The sequence below is a fragment of the Ursus arctos genome, unplaced genomic scaffold, assembly GCF_023065955.2.
Source record: "Ursus arctos isolate Adak ecotype North America unplaced genomic scaffold, UrsArc2.0 scaffold_9, whole genome shotgun sequence".
NCBI lineage: Eukaryota > Metazoa > Chordata > Mammalia > Carnivora > Ursidae > Ursus > Ursus arctos.
The window spans coordinates 53,673,781-53,692,967 of NW_026623111.1; positions in this window are offsets into that span (position 1 = coordinate 53,673,781).

Genomic DNA, 19,187 nt, shown 5'->3' on the forward strand with positions numbered 1-19,187 from the left:
GTGACGTTCCGTTGCTGGAAGTGTTTAGGTAGAGTCACAGGGAATACCTGACGGAGTGAAAATCAATGGACATAATGACCTTCAATGTAGCATAAACAGGTGAGACTCTGATGTAAGAGATACCTGATGTAAAATTCTTAATCCTAGCCAATGAGTGTGCTAAATAGCCTCTTCTGTAAAAGGAGAAAATTACCACACTTAGCTCATAGAATGGTTCAGGATTAAATATTTATCTAAAGTGCTTAGCAGAGTACCTAGGAACTCAAATGCTACTTGATATTATTAACTACTATTTCAATTATTGTTATTATCCTGGGCAAATTTAAAGATATTATTTCATCTCCTAAAATTACCTGAATTAAACTCTAATTCTTAAGATAGAAAATGATGAGTTTCTACACTATTTTTTATTCTTGTGCATATCTGTGGTGAATTCATAAAATATACTGAAGCTTAATTGGAGAACAAGTGAATATATGATCCTTCTGCAAGTGTAAGCAAGTGGCACACACACACACACACACACACACACACACACACACACAGAATGCAAACAAAACCTGGGAGTGAAAGACAGCAGCAAAACCAGATATATGAATAACAGCCAGATGATCTTTTAGTTGGTAAGATTTACAAATTACAAACCAAAAATCCTTCAGCCAAAGTTAAACTTTCTATGGCAACTATTGAGGTCAGAAACATATGTTGATCCCAGATCGAACCTGAGAGAGTAGAGTCAGCTCCCTGCGCAGTGGGGAGTCTGCTTCTCCCTCTCCCTCAGTCCCTCCGCCCCCCCACCCCCCTCCCCGCTTGTGCTCTCTCTTTCTCACTCTCTCTCTTTCAAATAAATGAATAAAATCTTTTTTTAATAAAATATTTTTAAAAAAGAAATAAACTATACTAATAAGACTGTACAAGTTCTTCAGTAATATGGAAATCTGGGTACAGATGTTTTCAAATAAATAACCATAGTGAATTAATTTTTCCTTTGTTTTAGAAGCGCTTCCACTTCCCTGACGAGGTAAAACTTTTTTCCATTTACATGTGAACGTATTTGTTTTTACCTTAAAGTGCATTTTACATTTTAAAAGTCTCCGATTTCTTTACAATGCAATTTTGTGACACTATTGCTGTTAAAATATTAGTGTTATCAATCTATTCTTATTTGATAGAAAAATGTTTATGGAATACAAATATATTTGTGTTTAATCTATTTCCCATAAGGTCTTTATTTATTTTCAATGAGCAGAAGTACTGAGTAAGCGCACTAGCTCTGCAGTGTGATAAAGTTTTCGCTACACTCAGGGTTCCTCTTCATGCCTCTATAGAATTTATGACAATCTACTAAACTTACATGAACAAATTAAGTGAAGAATCTGGAAAGGTTGTGCTTGTATGAAAGATTAGAGAAGAAAGCATGATCTAGGAATTACTAGCAGGAAAACTGTGTCCCAAGGAGCTAGAAAACTTCTGGGCAGAAAATACCCACAGATTATTCCTATGTGGGCGACCACTGCATTCATCGATGAACTGATAGCAGACTTTTTTTAAGTTCTTTGTCACTTTTGCCTCAAATTTGGATGACAGGAGGATGCTAAGAAAATTATACTTGTACCTAACAAACGAGTATGCAGCAGATAAACATGACAATCTAGCAAAGAAAAGCCAAGAGATGTGGTCTGGATGTGCACACTTTCCACCTAATACCATGAGACATATGGCAAAGAGGTTGAAAGGTTTTGAAAATAACTGTTAAATGAAAGCAGTATGAGATATTCTTTTGTATTTCTTATCAGAGTTAATATTTTACTTACAAGAAACTAGGGCTCTATGATCACAACACCAATCACTGACATTTGTCTCTGTGAACACTCCAAAAACTGTATCACTTGTGCATCATGCATCATATTTAAGGATGAAAATATGATGCAAACAGAAGCATTTCTAACTCAGTAATTCAGGAAACCAAACTAAACTGGAAAGAAATATTACATACAATACTAACTTCTTTTTTCTTCCATTTTTTGTTTGAGTATAATTGGCCCACAATGTTATATTAGTTTCAGGTGTACAACATAGTGATTCAACTTCTCTATATGCTATGCTATGCTCACTACAGGTGTATCTACCATCTGTCACTATCCAGTGCTATTACAGTATCATTGATTATATTCCCTGTGCTGTGTCTTTTATGCCCATGACTTACTCATTCCATGAGTGGAAGTCTGTATCTCCAACCCTCTTCTCCCACTTCCTTTCCTCTGGCAATAATCAGTTTGTTCTCTGTATTTAAAGGTCTAATTCTACATTTTCTTTATTCATTGTTTTGGTTTTTATACACTATTACATTTTAATGAGGAAGGCAGACTGCCTGGGAGATGTAGTAACTAGATCTGAACAAAGAAACCTTGTTTGTTCTTTCCAATATTTAGGATCCCAATATCTAGCACATGGACAGTGCACAGTAGGCACTCATCTTACACTTTCTAAAAATAAATTCTTGAATATCCATCAAGAAAAAGCTTAAAACATTCCAAAGCCACTGAGGAACAATCTGCATTTATTGAGAATTTATATTGCAAAGCTTTGGTAGTCACGGGGGATTTCGTAATAAACACAGACGATGTTCTAATGTAAATATCTGGTGTCAATAAGCCACTGGCCACAGAACTGTGCCCTGTATATGAGAGTTTATAAATAAATATGAATGAGAAATTTAACGATAGTGTAGAAACACTGGCACTAATAGAATATTAATATTGGCCACTGTATATCTATTTTGTAAGAATGTATTTAGAATAACAGGAGCCTACATAGTCACAGGAAAACGAGGCAAACGACTCTATCACTTAAGAAAGAAAACTCCAAGTTGCTTGGAGAGTTTATACTTGGAGAGTCAGTTATACTCACTCTGAAGGTAGGTAGAGATCTAAAGAACAGTATTTTTCAGTGGCATGGAATTTAAAATAAACATTATTTTCTTTGTTGTTTTAGAAAGTTCTCTCATCTGGTGAAGAGGTAAAATATATTCATATTTGTTTATATTTTAAGATATTAAAATGTGGTCTATATTATTTTCTTCTTAAAATAGTATTTTCAAAAAATGGTATTTTCTATCTTATAATGTTAAATAATTCATTATTATGGTTTTTTTTTCTTGAAAAGCTAAGTAAGTAATTTAGAAACACGTTCTTTGCTTGCTATGGTGGGCTCATTAAAAATGCATATATAAGCATATGTGTATTTATATATACTGTAATTTTCCTATTCATAGTGATATCTTGTCCAGTTTCACTGCCTGAACTTTAGATTAAATGCTTTAAACTGAAACAAAATTATATATCATAGAAAAGTACTGTTGATAAAGAAAGCAATATTTTCTAACATACAAAAACTGGATCTACGTTCATAAATGGTGTCTGCTATTGACAAATTAATTTGGAATATATGTAAAGAAAGTGTCAAATGGCTAGCATTAACATAAGCACATGATATTAAATATAGTTTATAATATTTTAAAATATTTGTTATAAACATTTAAAATTCTTTAAATGTTTATAATTGAGCCATAGCTCAATTCATAGCAATGAATCAAAGAATCTAGGATCTTGATATATAAACCAATATATACCAAAATTGCTCATGAAAACTGACAAATTTATGAAAGGAAATAAAATTTGTGGATGTGAGACCAAGAAATGTCTTAATTTTCTGTAAATTCCTACATGATTTTGTGATATTGGAGCTCCCCGCCAGTCTCACATATATGTAATAGACAAATCTGGGGCAACTGGAGGTTGTAGAGGTCCTTCTATGGGAAGAAATCATTTGAAATTTAATAGTGAATGCATCGGCAACGTTAATAATCTCATTTAAAACACAAACAACACAGGGAGAATTAAACGTGAAAAGCCAGCGTAGATGTTGCAAAATGATCACCACATTAAGGTCTAGTTAACATCCATCATCACTCAGTTATGGTTTTTTTCTTGTGATGAAAACTTTTTTTATTTTTTTAATTTTTTTTTGTGATGAAAACTTTTAAGATCTACTATCTTAACAACGTTCAAATATACAATATGGTATGAACTATAATCAATTATATCTCAATTTTTTTAAAAAAAGCCAGTAGTCACTCATCCACATCCAGTGTGCTTTCCTTCTTAATAACAATTTGAGATGCTTGGCCTTGATGAGTGGACTAGGGTGCTATAGGATGGGGCAGAGATCAAAAGGGCGCCTGGAAGAGGTGTAACCAAGTGAACGCTTCGGTGGGGCACTTAAGACATCTGGGGGGCAATGACAGCAGTGGGCTGGGCAGAGGGCCCAGAGAAGGCCTGGAAATACCAATTCTATACTGTGCACACACTTTCCTTCTATTTTTCTCCTGGCCTACGCTGGCATATTGTTCAGTTTATAACACTCTGATTTGCCTAAACACAAAATATTTCTCCCAAAATTGAGATTTTTCAGTTTTTTTCAAGATATTATTAGTTTCTATCTCAAAAATTATGGAAGCATATTAGCCCTAAGAAAGAGACTAAATTGGAATTCTTATAAAAATAATCTTCACTCATCGTACAGCATCATGGTCATAACATGGGTAATATATAGATGGGATGGGTATAAACAATCAACTTTAACTGACTTCTTTGCTTCTCCTTTAGGATTACAGTGGCAATCATTACCCACTTAACCCATCTCTGAATATTCCTTATCCCAAATCAGACATCGATTTTGCTGCTCCTTTTCATCCTTCTGGGAATAAAATCCCCAATTACCCTGGGAATCCTGACCCTGATACAGGGATAGCCTCATATCCCTGGATTCTCAGTTCTCTTGGAGCCTTCCTCTACCGCACTCCTAGCTTTCCCATAACTACTTGGTTGGTCCCCTCTTCTCCTCCTCAGAAATCTTCCCAATTTGTCCTTCCCTCAAGTAGACTTGAAGGACCTTTTTTCCCACTCAATGCCCCCATGCCAACGGCTGCTGAACCTTATATGGCTACACCTCTTGTAGCCGCACCTACTACACCACCTCCCATCCCAAAGCTTATTGCGGTTGAGCCTGGGCCAGAAGAGCCTGATGAAGCCGAGCCTGCTGCTTCAGAAACTTAGCCTTCTACTTCTCTTGACTAGGTGGGTTGCCTAAACCTTACTCCCTCCCATAATGCACGGAATTTGTAGGACAGAGAAAGAAACGGAATCTCCCCATAAGCAAACAAATATCAGCTTAAACATTTTGAAAGGCTTTATTAAGATACAATTGGCATACAGCAAACTACAGGTGCTGAAAGGGTACACCATGGTAAGTTCTGACATATGCATATACCAATGGAAAAAAAAAAATCCCACCCTCCCCTTTCTCTTATCTCTAATCTATTTTCTGTCCTTACAGACTGATTCGCATTTTCTAGAATTGTATGTAAACAGAATACTGTAAATACTCTTTTGTGTCTGGCTGCTTTCACTCAGCATAATTATTTTGAAATTTGTCCACATAAGTATATCAATAGTTGTCTTTTTTTTTTTTTTTCAGAGTAGCATTTCATGATATGGCCATATCATAATCTTTTTTTTTTTTTTTTTACCCATTCATCTGTTGGTAAACATCTTAATTTCCAAAATGGATGCTACTGATTTATTTCCATTTATTTATTTGTTAATGCATCCTGTACTGGTTTAAACCTCCAGTTCAATGTTAAATAAAAGTGATCAAATAAATATCCCTGCCTTGTTTCTGATATTAGGGGAAAACATTGTTTTTCACATATACACATGTTCATGAGCTTTATTTTAGGATGGCATTAGGTTATGATGCTGTTAAGGCTTTCAAGCAGTAACAAGAAACATTTTTATCTAAGGCTAATTTTTCCCATTACAGAGATCAACTCATTCTGAGTACTCAAGTTTATGTCCTGTGAATTTTGAGATTTCTTACTCTTATGAGATCAAAAACTTTTCCCTGCCCTCTGTGAGCACCAGATACTGTTCCATTTTGTCTTTCAGTCCTTCTTTAAACCTGGCTTCAGGTGGTATCTTCATATGAATAATCTATACTCAGTTGAAAATATGAGGGTATCCTCTTTAGATCTCTGTATCTTTATCTTTGTCCCTCTCTTTCCTCTCCAATACTCTGCCCTGTGAATTTCAACTGACTTGTCATCCTGGACTCCTACCTCCATCTCCCTTCACGAAGGCCTGGAAACTGTCCAGGCAGTAAGCTAGGACAATCATAGGGTTCACTTCATTTGCTTCCTGTCTCTTAGAGACCACTGTCCTTCACCACTTACTGTTCAGATCTCAAGACACTGCTGCTTCTCCAATGTTTGGTATATTTTAAAAAATTTGTTCCTGGTAAGAGGGTAAAACCACTTTTTGTTACTCATCTTGACCTAAAGTATAGTTCTCTAAACTTTTTTTTGAAACAATCATTTTTAAAAAAATCTTTAAGAAGCACCTATTCCCTAAGTTTTAGTAGATGCAGCCCAAGCAATTGGGCTATTTTATAAAAGGGAAGGTGGGATTCCGAACTACATAAAAGATACTCTGAATTCAGGGCAGAGGCTGAAAAGAATTGGGAGCTTAAATCAACCAGTGAATAAATTCTGTAGTACACTGCCACTAATTGAATGCTTCTAGCAATGTTTCCTACAAGGAGGTAGAAATTTTCTTCCCATTTCTTTGTTTTGGATAAAGATCAGGATCAAGTTAAAATTTGTCTGAAATTGCTCCAGAGAAGTCAAAAGAGCTAGCCTTCTTCTACAATGCTCCACACATTAACACGTCCATTCAGTTTTCTTTGCTGCAAAGCACTTTCCATTTATAAGCATATGCTGTGGCTCACGTGGGGGTAGAGGGAAAATGTTGGAAAATATGGATAAAAAGAAATAGGACTTGATAAAAATGGGCTTTGAAAACACTGCTAAATATTTGGAATTTTCCTTAGCCAAAGGAATTTATCAAGGTTCTTCATTGAGAAGAATGATCTGACCAGTTTTCTATTTTCAAAAGCTAAATATGGAGGCGATGTAGAGTATTCTAAATATGAGTTATAAAGAGATCACCAAGATATAACTTCCTAGAGAATAAAGATTATTCAGGAAAGATAGGCCTAATAATTATGAAATGAAATAAATTTTATCATGCATGAAAGACCCTTTTTTTTTAGGAAAAGAAATGAAATTTTCTAGAAAAGAGACTACCAAACATTTATTTCTGTAAGTCATACATGATACTGAGATTTAAAAATCACACATTAAATAGACTAAATCTCATCATCTGAAACCACCTTGGAATATATTTTGACTACATGAAAACAAGAAAGTGGAGTATGGAGAGGCATTGGTCCTGTATCCTAGAGCTTCTGCAATTATAAACTTACGTCCTGTGTAAGTAACTCAGGAGTAGATAGTTCTCCCTTAAGTTCATCCAAATTGATTATGATGAATATTCTAAAATATTAGTAGTCAAGAGAAGGAAGAAACTTCCATAGGAGGCACAGGGGTTGAATTATGGATGAGAGGAACCACTGCTAAAGTTGACACAGATCATTCTGTATTATATGCATTCAGCTTCCCTTCTTACCCCACACCAGGAAAGACTGCCTCAGAAAACATGAACAATAATTTAGACCTGAAATCTCCCAGTCCCCACCCCTCCCCGCTGCAAACATGCCTTCCACCCCCTGTTATACATTATCCCGGGAAGAAAGGAATTGGTCAAAAAGCTCGTTTGTCCTCATTCCACCTGAGTTCATCTGAACAAAAAAACTGGTTACCCTCATTCCAAGTTCTTACTCCATCATCCCTTCCCAAAGCTGTTCCAATCTTACTATTATAAAATTGGACATAAAATGTGAAGGCTTTATTTTGCTTTATTTTACAAGCCAAATCAGAATTTCTATTGAGGTGACATCAGTAATTAAAGTAGAATTGAAAATCAAATGTGAGGGCAGTTATATGTCTCTTAAAACAGCTATTGCCAAGGCAGTTAAAAAGCTTCAAATTTTAATATTGCTATATTCTTTTGGTTTTTACATATTTTACTATTATATAAGATCAAAAGATATTGGTTGGTAAATTAGTTCAAGATATTAGACAAATTTAATAATTTCATATTTTCAGTAAGCATTTATATTTAGTTTCTCACTAATTAATTACTAAATTTACAACAAGTAACAGAGAAAGTGTGCTACTTTTCTGGAAAAGTCTCTTAAGGCAGAGAAGGAATTCTACTTCACATTATTCAGTATCAGAAGACTGTGTTGATTTGGACCCAAGGCCCTCGCAACAAGGGAATCCTGTATAATATAGACATACATGCAAATAAAGCATAATACTGAATGAACACTGCATTTCAAAATAAATTATTACAAGACTGTGTGCATATTATACACAAGATAGAAGAAAACAAACTTGAGTCTCTTAAATATGCATCTTAATCATAGTATGGATTTATAGGTAACCTTTCAATATAGTCCTTTAACATTAAAATCATAAAACAACATTTTGTAAGTATAATTCTATAATTTTATTATATAAAACTAATATGCTATTTTCCTTTTACCAGATACTTTTGAAGAAATCAATGAAATCTACAAAAATTTCCTTTCTTTTCCAAAGACTTTCATTCTGTTATATTAAAAACACTATTGTCCCATATTGACTGACTTGTGGGTTTTTTTTCATCAGACTTCATTTATACAGAAATGATGTTTATGGTACTTTTTCCATTCAAAATTTTAAAAGACTATTTCCTAAATATGTAAATAATTGTCAGAGATTTAAACATATGATGGCAACATGTGTCTTTCTTTTGAATAAACACTATCTTTTAAAAAAAGCAGCATAAATAGAATTTTTTAATGGTTCGTTTCCAAATCATTTTTTTTTGAAAATGTGACAGAAGATAGTTAAAGGGGAGAAAACCATCATTCTACAGCTCTCCCTATAATCCTTCCCTCGAAATGTTTCATCTACTTTTTAAAATATTTATTTAAGGGTGCCTGGGTGGCTCAGTTGGTTAAGCATCTGCCTTCAGCTCAGGTCATGATCGCAAGGTCCTTGGATCAAGTCCTGCATCAGGCTCCCTGCTCAGCAGAAAGCCTGCTTCTCCCTCCCCTTCTGCTGCTACCCCTGCTTGTGCTCTCTCTCTCTGTGGAATAAATAATATTTTAAAAAATAAAATAAAATATTTATTTAATATCAACTTACACAACACTTACCAGTGCTAAGCACTCTGCTAAGCTCCTAACAAACGTTAACTTAAGCCTTGAAAATAACCATTAAGTAGATACTATTATCATCCCCATTTTATACATCAGGAAAATGAGTAACAGCAAAGATAAATGATTTACCAAAGGTTACACACTTAGAAATGCATCAGAAGCAGGATGAGAAAGCATACCAAAGAACATAAAGTTAGTACTTTATTAAAAATTAGAAGACACACAAACTGGCATGAAGTTGAACATGAAGGCTATATTAGTTTCTTGTGCCTGTTGCAATAAATTATCATAAAGTTGGTGAATTAAGCCAACAAAAATGCATTCTCTCACAGTTCTGGAGGTCAAAAATCAATTTTACTGGGCTGTAATTAATGTATTGGAAGGGCCATGGTCCCTGGATAGGCTTTTGGAGCGCTCTGGCTCTTCTAGCTTCTTTCTGTGGCAGCTAGGTTTCTTTAACTTGTCTCTGGATTATTCTAATCTTCAAGGAATGCATCATCAAATCTCTGTCTGCTCTGCACTTTCCATTCTCTTCCTCCTGTGTGTGTTCAAATCTTCCTTTGCCTCCCTCTGTAAGAATACATGTGACTGCATTTAGGACCCACTCAGATAATCCAGTATCTCTCCATTTTAAAATTTATACCACATTTCTCAAAGAGATATTTTTGCTAAATAAGGAAACATTCACAGTTCCCAGGGATTAAGACAAAGATCTCTTGGGGAGACATTTCACATCCTACCACAGTGACAACATATGGAATTCAGACTGAAGTTAGGTATTGCGTTGATGAAAGAGTAACGTCTTAGTTAAATCACCCCACTCAGACATGGGAAGATGAATGGTATTTGTTTGAACAATGAACGAATGCTTTGGCAAACACACAGCTTCATATCTTCAGGTATATGAATCCCTGTAAGTCAGTTCCTAATGAAGTCTGTTTGAACCTAAAAATCAGGGGAAAGAATGAAGGTATAGGGCTGAGATCCTGCAAACAGAGTTGATTCTACATGAGGTAGGAAGGAAAGAAACTTAAATAAGAAGAGGTTAATATTTTTAAGGCTCCCCTGGGACTGCTTACAAGTAGTAGGAGACACTGAGGGCAGAGGGGAGCTGAAATCCTATCCCACGACTGGTGGAAAAGTGTGGCAGAAAGTGAAGTATCTGCTGCTAGTGCAGTGACATGGGTTACACATGGTCTGGAAAATTCAGAAGCTGAGAAAAAGGTTTTGAAATTTTGATTCTTTGGGGCCCAAAAGGACACAGACTTTGACATCATCACAATTTTGACTCATTGTTGGATTGTGCATTTAGTAACACCATAATACTATTATTGTCCCCATTTTAAATATTAGGAAACAAACATGTAATTAGCAACAAACATGTAATGAAGATCTTTAAGAACAAGGGAAGAACACTAAAAGGACAAAGGAAACCTTGGATAAAAGTTAAATAATAGCAATGTCCCAACATGCAAAAATATTTAAAAATTTTGAAATCTAAATGGCACTGTCTAAAAAGACCCCATGGTGTAAAATTTCCCCTATGAAATAGATGGTGCTACAAATGACAAAGATCTGAGAAACTCCTGATGACAGCACTTAGAATTCAGAGTTATATATAAAAATAACTGGCACAACTAGCTAGTGTCCTATGGAGGTGGTAACATTAATCTTCTCTGTTTTCTCATTATGTCTCTATCCTCCAACATACTAAGTTTTGACAAACAAAAGCAATATGACAGAGATCAACACTATACTCACTTCTGGTAGTACTCTTGGAAACCTCCTATAAAAATGAGAATTTATGGCCCAGACTGCAGGTGCCGAGAACAAGACACAACTCCATCCAGCAGGGCTAATGAAATGCTCAGACTCAACTGAATAAGAAAATGAGGAAGTCTTTTTTTTTTCTTACTTTAAAAGAGAATTTGCAAGGAAAAAGAAATTTAATTTTTTGAGAGGTTAAAAATTGGAAGGAATTTGTATTAATTTCAGTGCAATTTTTAATCAGTGATCAGGAGTCAACCTTAACTAGTAGGCTTGAGAAATATTCAGTTTGACCTATTCCTGAGCCTTCTAGGAGCAGACACTGAACTGCTCACCTTTCTTTTTTTAGTTTAAATTCAATTTGCCAACATATAGAACATCATTAGTTTCAGATGTAGAAAATTCAGTAATTCACCGGCTGCATATAACACCCAGTGCTCATCACATCATGTGCCCTCCTTAATGGCCATCACCCAGTTACCCCATCCCCCACCCACCTCCCCTCCAGTAACCCTCAGTTTCTTTCCCATAGTTAAGAGTCTCTCACAGTTTGTCTCCCTCTCTGATTTCTTCCCATTCTGCTTTTCCCTCCCTTTCCCTATGATCCTCTGTGCTGTTTCTTATATTCCTCACAATTCCATATAATTGTCCTGCTCTGATTGACTCATTTAACTAAAAGCATAATACCCTCCAGTTCCATCCATGTCGATGTAAATGGCAGGATTTCATCCTTTCTGATGGCTGAGTAATAGTCCATTGCATATATATATATATATATATATATATATATATCACATCTTCTTTATCCACTTATCTGTTGATGGACATCTTGGCTCTTTCCATAGTTTGGCTATTGTGGACATTGCTGCTATAAACACGGGGGTGCAGGTACCTCTTCAGATTACTACATTTGTACCTTTGGGGTAAATACCTAGTAATACCTAGTAGTGTAATTGCTGGGTCATAGGGTAGCTCTATTTTTAGCTTCTTGAGGAACCCCCATACTGTCTTCCAGAGCAGCTGTAACAGCTTGCATTCCCACAGTGTAAGAGGGTTCCCCTTTCTTCCCCTTTCTCCACATCCTCACCAACATTTGTTGTTTCCTGGCTTGTTAATTTTAGCCATTCTTACTGGTGTGAGGTGGTATCTCATTGTGGTTTTGATTTGTATTTCCCTGATGCCAAGGGATGTGGAGCATTTTTTCATGTGTCTGTTGGCCATTTGTATGTCTTCTTTGGAGAAATGTCTGTTCATGTCTTCTGCCCATTCCTGGATTGGATTATTTGTGTTTTTGGGTGTTGAATTTGATAAGTTCTTTATAGATCTTACCCTTTATCTGATATGATATCACCTTTCATGTTCTAAAGACAAGGAAAACTCTTTCTTCTGCTATCTTTCCAATCTCGGGAAACTGCCACACAATTCTTGGAGCCGTCTTTTACCCATCTCTTCTACTCATAAGCCACATCTAAGCTGTCGGTATGTACTGTCAGTTCTACCTCTGGAATATACGCACAACCTAACAAATTCTCACCATTTCCACTGCTACCATCTGGCCAAAGCCATCATCATTTCTTCCTTGGATTACTGCACAGCTTCCTAACTACTGCCTATGCAAACCTTATCCATCCATTATCTCTTTCAACCCTAAGCCAGACTGTGTCATGCCCCTAACTCTGAACAGCTGCATGACTTCCAGTATCAGAATAATTCCTAACTGCTACCCTTAAAACAGGACTTCTCATTACCTCTGTGATTTTGGTCTCCTGTCAAGCATTAGTTAAAATAAGCTGATGCCTATAACATGGAGCCCCAAAATCTCAGCAGCTTCATGCAATAATTATTTCTCAATTACACCCACAGTCTTCCACCAAGGATGGAAAATCCACTGTAAGTATGACTGAAGAGAATAATGGATCCACTATTTATTTCCAGAGAGAAAGAAAAATTGGGGAATTTCCCTCATCTCAAGTCCTTACAATATCTGCTGAGTGAAATTTTACTATTTTTATGGACAGTGATGACTGTTTCCAAATGGGAATGTTTGTTTTGTTTATCCCTGTCTCAGGCTGGAAGTTGGATGGTTCTGCCAGGGGCTTTTCCTTCAAATAGTGAATCAAAAATTCTGTGTTCCTTTCAGTGTATGTCTTTATCTCAAAATATTCTGCTTCCACTGAAGCTGACAGGGGAAAGAAAGGAGGTAAAAGATTTCAAGGAAAGTTTTATGGCTGGGACTGAAAAAAGGAATCATCACTTCTGCTTATCTTCCATTATTTAATAAGCAGTCATATGTTCCCAATGTAATAAAAAGGATAATAAGAAAAACTAGATTGGTGAATACAGAACCTATATCTGCAGAGCTCACCTTGCTACGTAAAAAGCAGCCATTTTACTCTTCCTCCCATACAGCACTGTCACTCTCTGGCCAATAAGACAAAATTCACGATTACAACTCTTGGCCAAACTGTTACATGACTCCTGCTCCTGAAAATTGAGCTGAAAAGACAAGTTATCTGCCCAACAAACATACCCAATGTGCAATGATAAAGCTGAGCTAGCCTTTTGGAGAAAACACATTGTCCCACAGCTGGCCATTAATATCTTCACAGGTTTTCTTGAGATCAACAAACTGACTGAGCATCTGCTTGAGTCCAGGCATGCTGAAGGATCACAGGGAAACAAAGATGAATCCACTGCAGTAACTGTCCCCAAGGATTATCTGTGTGACATGTTAAAGTATTTGTTTATTTTTATTCCTTCAGAATCAGAAGTAGCTCCTGTCCTTAGACAGCACTAATTCAAAGGCTGAGTTCTAGAGACAGATTGTATCCTAAGTCTGTGTCGTGGCTTTAACAACTGTTAGCTTCATGACAGTAAGCATGTAACTTAACCTCTCTAAAACAGACTTTCAGACTCTGAAATCTCAACCTAGTCAAAAATTGTAGAACATATGGAAAGTCACAACAGATACAAAGCACTAGGTACACTTCAGTTATTATCATTGTTACTTTACCCCTAAATCATCCAGTAACAGAACCTGGCACACAGTGGTTACTTTATTTTTTTTAAGATTTATTTATTTATTTGAGAGAGAGAGAGACAGAGAGTATGAACAGGGGGAGGGGCAGAGCGAGAGGGCGAGAATCCCAAGCAGACTCCCCACTGTGCAGGGAGTCCGACAGGGCGCTCGATTTCATGACCCTGAGATCATGACCTGAGCCAAAACTGAACTGTTCATTTAACTGACTCCACCACCCAGGTGTCCCCAGAGTGGTTACTTCAAAAATGTGTGGTAAATGAACAAATATTTAATATGAATAGGTTACTTGCATTCAACGGTATACAGCGGCCAAATATTGTAGCACACTTTTCTCCATACTACCAAAAATAGGTATTTTGACAGCCATGAATATTTTCCACATCACCATCAATTTCAACTATATACTTGAATGATTCCCATGCGTGTCTTTTGAAAAAATATTGCTCTCAAGTACCACACAAAAAAAATGTAAGTTAATTAGTGGGCTGGGTCTGGGTAGTGGTATTTCTGAAGGTTCCTCAGATGATTCTAAAGTGCATCCAGCGTTTGGAAGCACTGATCTTTATATTCTGGAAAAAGAAGATATGCAAATTTTATCTAGTTAATTTCTAGAACAGTTTCATCCATTTTTGTGCAAAAAAGTAAAATCTTCCAAATTCTATGGAAGACCATTTACTCAAAAATAAACCTATAAGTTTTTTGAAAGTTAAAAAAAAGACAATTCATGGCCAAATGTTGATAAAATTGAAAAGGATTATAGGCATTTCAAAGGACACTCTAGAGAGAGTATCCAAATTTCAGTAGCCTGAGAAAATGGATTGTACATTGCACATAATGAGAAGCTGAACAGAGCCTCTAAGCAACTGGCAAAAACTAAGAATTGTTTGATAAGGGAAGGATGAAATGAAAGTATTATTCTTACAGTGACAATATAAACACAGTGTGTGTCCTATTTTGGAAAGAGAAAAAAACTGAAACTGGGAATACCAGTTAGAAAGTCTTGGTTAGGGGCTCCTGGATGGCTCAGCAGTTAAGTGTCTGCCTTTGGTCAGGTCATGATCCCAGGGATTGAGCCCTGTGTCAGGCTTCCTGGCTCAGTGGGGAGTCTGCTTCTCCCTCCGACCCTGCCCTGCTTGTGCATGTGTGCTCTCTCTCTCTCTTTCTCCCTCTCCCTCAAATAAATAAATAAAATCTTAAAAAAAAAAAAAAGGCAAGAAAGTCTTGGTTAGGGACAGTACAAATAAAAAGAAATGCTGAGGAAGAAAGACGCTTAGAAGAAAATTAAGATTTGATGATTAATTAGATAAGAAAGACCAAAGGTGGAAAAGAAGAAAAGAGGAATCCAGGGTTTCTGGATCATTTTACCAAATGAAAGTGGAAAGACAAGAGGCAAATCATATAGAAGATGATCAATTTTTATTTTTTATGAGTAGTTCTGCTTTATTTTTTTAAGATGGGGAAAATAATTAAAGAAGACAATTTGGTTATATCAATTTTGAAATGCCGAAAGTGACAGAAGGGCACCCAATCAGAAACGCTACGTAGAAAATAAAAGGCAGAACACAATTTCATGTGAGAATTGAAGACTGGAGGTAAAGATATGACAGATTTTTATTTAAGATATATTGAGTATCCCCCATAGGCCAGGGCACTTTACAGTTAACATTTGAATTCATGGAAATAGAAGAGTTGGAAACAACAACAAAAATTTATGCTTCAAGTGTGATCTTTGGATAATAATAAGGGCCCAGGCATTAGAGAATCAAAAAAGGCTACCTTACCAATTATTTATCAAATGGTGTTTGAATAGCCATTACCTCTCAAATTCATGATATATAGAGACTAACAAGGCATCATCTCTAGGAATTCGTTGCCTAGTTTTAGAGAAATATAAATAAGCAATCATAACATAATTTGATAAGCAGAAAAATGACATGATCATATGTGTTATTAGTGGTATGGTATCTAGAGCTGTGGAGGACACTCTAGACAGAAAAAATAAAGCCATAATAGGAGGCATAGTTAGGAAATCATCAGAACAATTTAGAGAAGGGATGATGAAGCCTGAATGAAAATGATGGTAGGAGGGATTAAAAGAATGATCATTAAAAAGAAAAGAAAAAAGAAAGAGCAATCATTCACCCTAGTCTGGGGGTTGATTACATAACTTCTTTAGGATGAACTTAGCATTGCTTCTGAATGTAACAGATTTTTTACTAACCAAGTATAACTTTTAGTCAAGGATCCTTCTGTCACAATCAGTATAACTTCTTAGTGCACTTTATTTACAAAGAACAACATATTATCTATGCTATCCATGACTTCATGGGTGATTCAAACATGCCACCCATAGTCTTCCATTGACCTTTTGCTCTTCCCATGCAATCAGTCATCAGCAAGCCCACTTTGATTTACCTCCAAAATATAACCCTAAATCCAAACACTTCTAACCTTCCCCACTGCTCTGAGCCATGTTCACACTACTGTCATCCCTCACCTCATAACTCATCTGCATGCTTCCACTTGCTTCTGCTTTTACCCCATGGTAATTGCCTCCCACACATGCATTACCTGCTCAGCGGGAGAAATCACATTAAGTCAAACATTATGCAAATCATATCACTTCTCCCCTCAGAAGCCTCCAATGCCTTCTCTATTAACAGAATATATTCTAAGCCCCTCACCATGGACACAAGACTTACCTGACTTTTCTGACCCCAATTTCTGTCACATTCTCCATCTTGCTCCATGCGCAAGGTACAAGGGCTTTCTTTCTTTCTCCAACTCTTTTGTGTTTTATCTTATTCAAGAATCTTTGCACTGATTGGGGGCGCCTGGGTAGCGCAGTCGTTAAAGCGTCTGCCTTCGGCTCAGGGCGTGATCCTGGCATACCGGGATCGAGTCCCACATCAGGCTCCTCCGCTATGAGCCTGCTTCTTCCTCTCCCACTCCCCCTGCTTGTGTTCCCTCTCTCGCTGGCTGTCTCTCTCTCTGTCAAATAAATAAATAAAATCTTTAAAAAAAAAAAAAAAGAATCTTTGCACTGATTGAAACGACTGGGAGCTTTGCCCCCTTCACCCCTTTTGGCTCTCACATAAATATCTTGTTTCAGAGGATACCTAAATAAAGACTCCCCACCAACCCAGCTGTTTCATGTTCTGTTGCTGGCTCTTTTAATTGCAACTGTTAGTATCTTTTTTTTTTAAGTTCACTTTTTTTTTTTTTCCTGGTAATCTCTACACACAACTGGGGCTCAAACTCATGACCCCAAGATTAAGAGTCACTCACTCTTCCAACTGCCGGCCAGCTGGAGTATATTTTTTAGGTTGTTACTTATTTGTGTATTTGTCTTTGTTGTCACCCTCATCCAACCTCCACAAAAAATAAGCTCCATAAGGCAAGAATGTCTGTGTCTTATTCACACTTTGTCACCAGGGCCTACAATAATGCCTGGGATATACTGGGTGATCAATAATTTTTCTTTTTGGAAAAAAAGGAGGAAGAAAGAATGAAATACATAAAGGAATGAAGGAATATAGGAAGAAGAGATTCTTAAAAACCTTTATCATATTCTTAGTCTGGAAAATGATTTCTTGGGAACATTTCTTATATATGTAATTTTGCCCCCTATCTTACAGTGGATCAGATTATTAATGTGTGTAACCATGAGGAGATAGATATTTTTTTAAATGAGAAACTTAGTAAAATTGTTAATTTGAGACAAATATGCCTCCATCTCCTAGAATCAAATAGGGGCTAATTTTAATTTGAATAAGCTGGTAATCTGAAACTAAGACCAATAACAGTATCTTTCCTTTCATATATTTTCAGTACCCACTTCTAAATATTTTATGATGAATTTGTGATCACACATTGAAGTCAGTTTTAAAGATTGTGCTGTCAAGACTCAGGCTCTTTTCTTTGGTATAAATTTCAGTCCTATGAAAGAATTTATAAATATGAGTGGATAAAAACCAAGATGAAGAAGATGAACTAAAATGTAAATATCAAGAGACTATAAAGCCTTCTCAAATCATAATTGCTGGTGGAATACTACGTGGTGTAATAGTTTCACTTCTAGAACAGACTTTAATTGAGCTTTCCATGGGGTGAAAGAAGAGTTTTAATCCAAGAAAAAATTGGCATTTTTGAATAAACATGACATTTTATCACAGAGAAAGATTTACCTTTTTTGCTTTTATTACAAAGGACTGTGAAATGTTCTGGTCCATTAGTTGTGAGGGTATGAAATTTGAGTTTCATCTATCATTACAGTAATATTTTGGTTTCTTCTTCCATGTTCATTCTTTCTCTTTTGACTGTATTGAAAGAGGTTAGGTTGAGTGAAAAGTAAATGCTAATGCTCTGAATTGATGTCAGGTCCTTTCTGAAGAACAAGCATCTGAGAGTGATAAGACAGGAATCAGGTTTGAGACATAGGAAATTCACCCAAACCAGAAGACTGGGAACTTTTGCAATTTCTCTGTCTCCCTGACTTATTACATTCAATTTGTTGAAAATCTTAGCTATACATTTTAAGGCTTTTTTTTTTTTTTTTTTGGTGAGATCTAGGACAGATTCAAAAAAGTCTATTAAATGTACATTATAATAAATAATTCTAAAGCAAACACACATGTAGCCACCATCAACTGGAAATTTCATGCCAAGTTATAAAACATATCTATCACCTCATGGGACACCTTTATGTGCCCTTTTACCTATGTACCCCTTCTTTCTCTCTAGAGTTAAAAACTAGTGGGTTAAGGTCATTAATTGGTTTTCTTTTTAATATTACCACCTCTGATGCATTCCCTAAAGTAACATTGTTTAGTGTTATTTTTTAACATTTTATAAAATAAATACGACTACATACATTATTTTGAGTCTTGCTTCTTTTGATCAATATTAAAGAACATTTGCAGGATTCTCTATGTGTGTTATCTCCATTTTATAACTTTTTTTTTTCTGCTGTATAGTGTTCTATTTAGCTACTGGAGAATGATGTAAATGCTTAACAAGGGCTTCTACCTTACAGGAAGCTCTCAATAACCAAGTGCACATGATGACATGTTTGTGAATGTTAGCCATCCTTTCCCCAGCCATCACGAGCTTATTTAAGTGGCCTGTGTATAAAGTGACCACAATGCAAAGA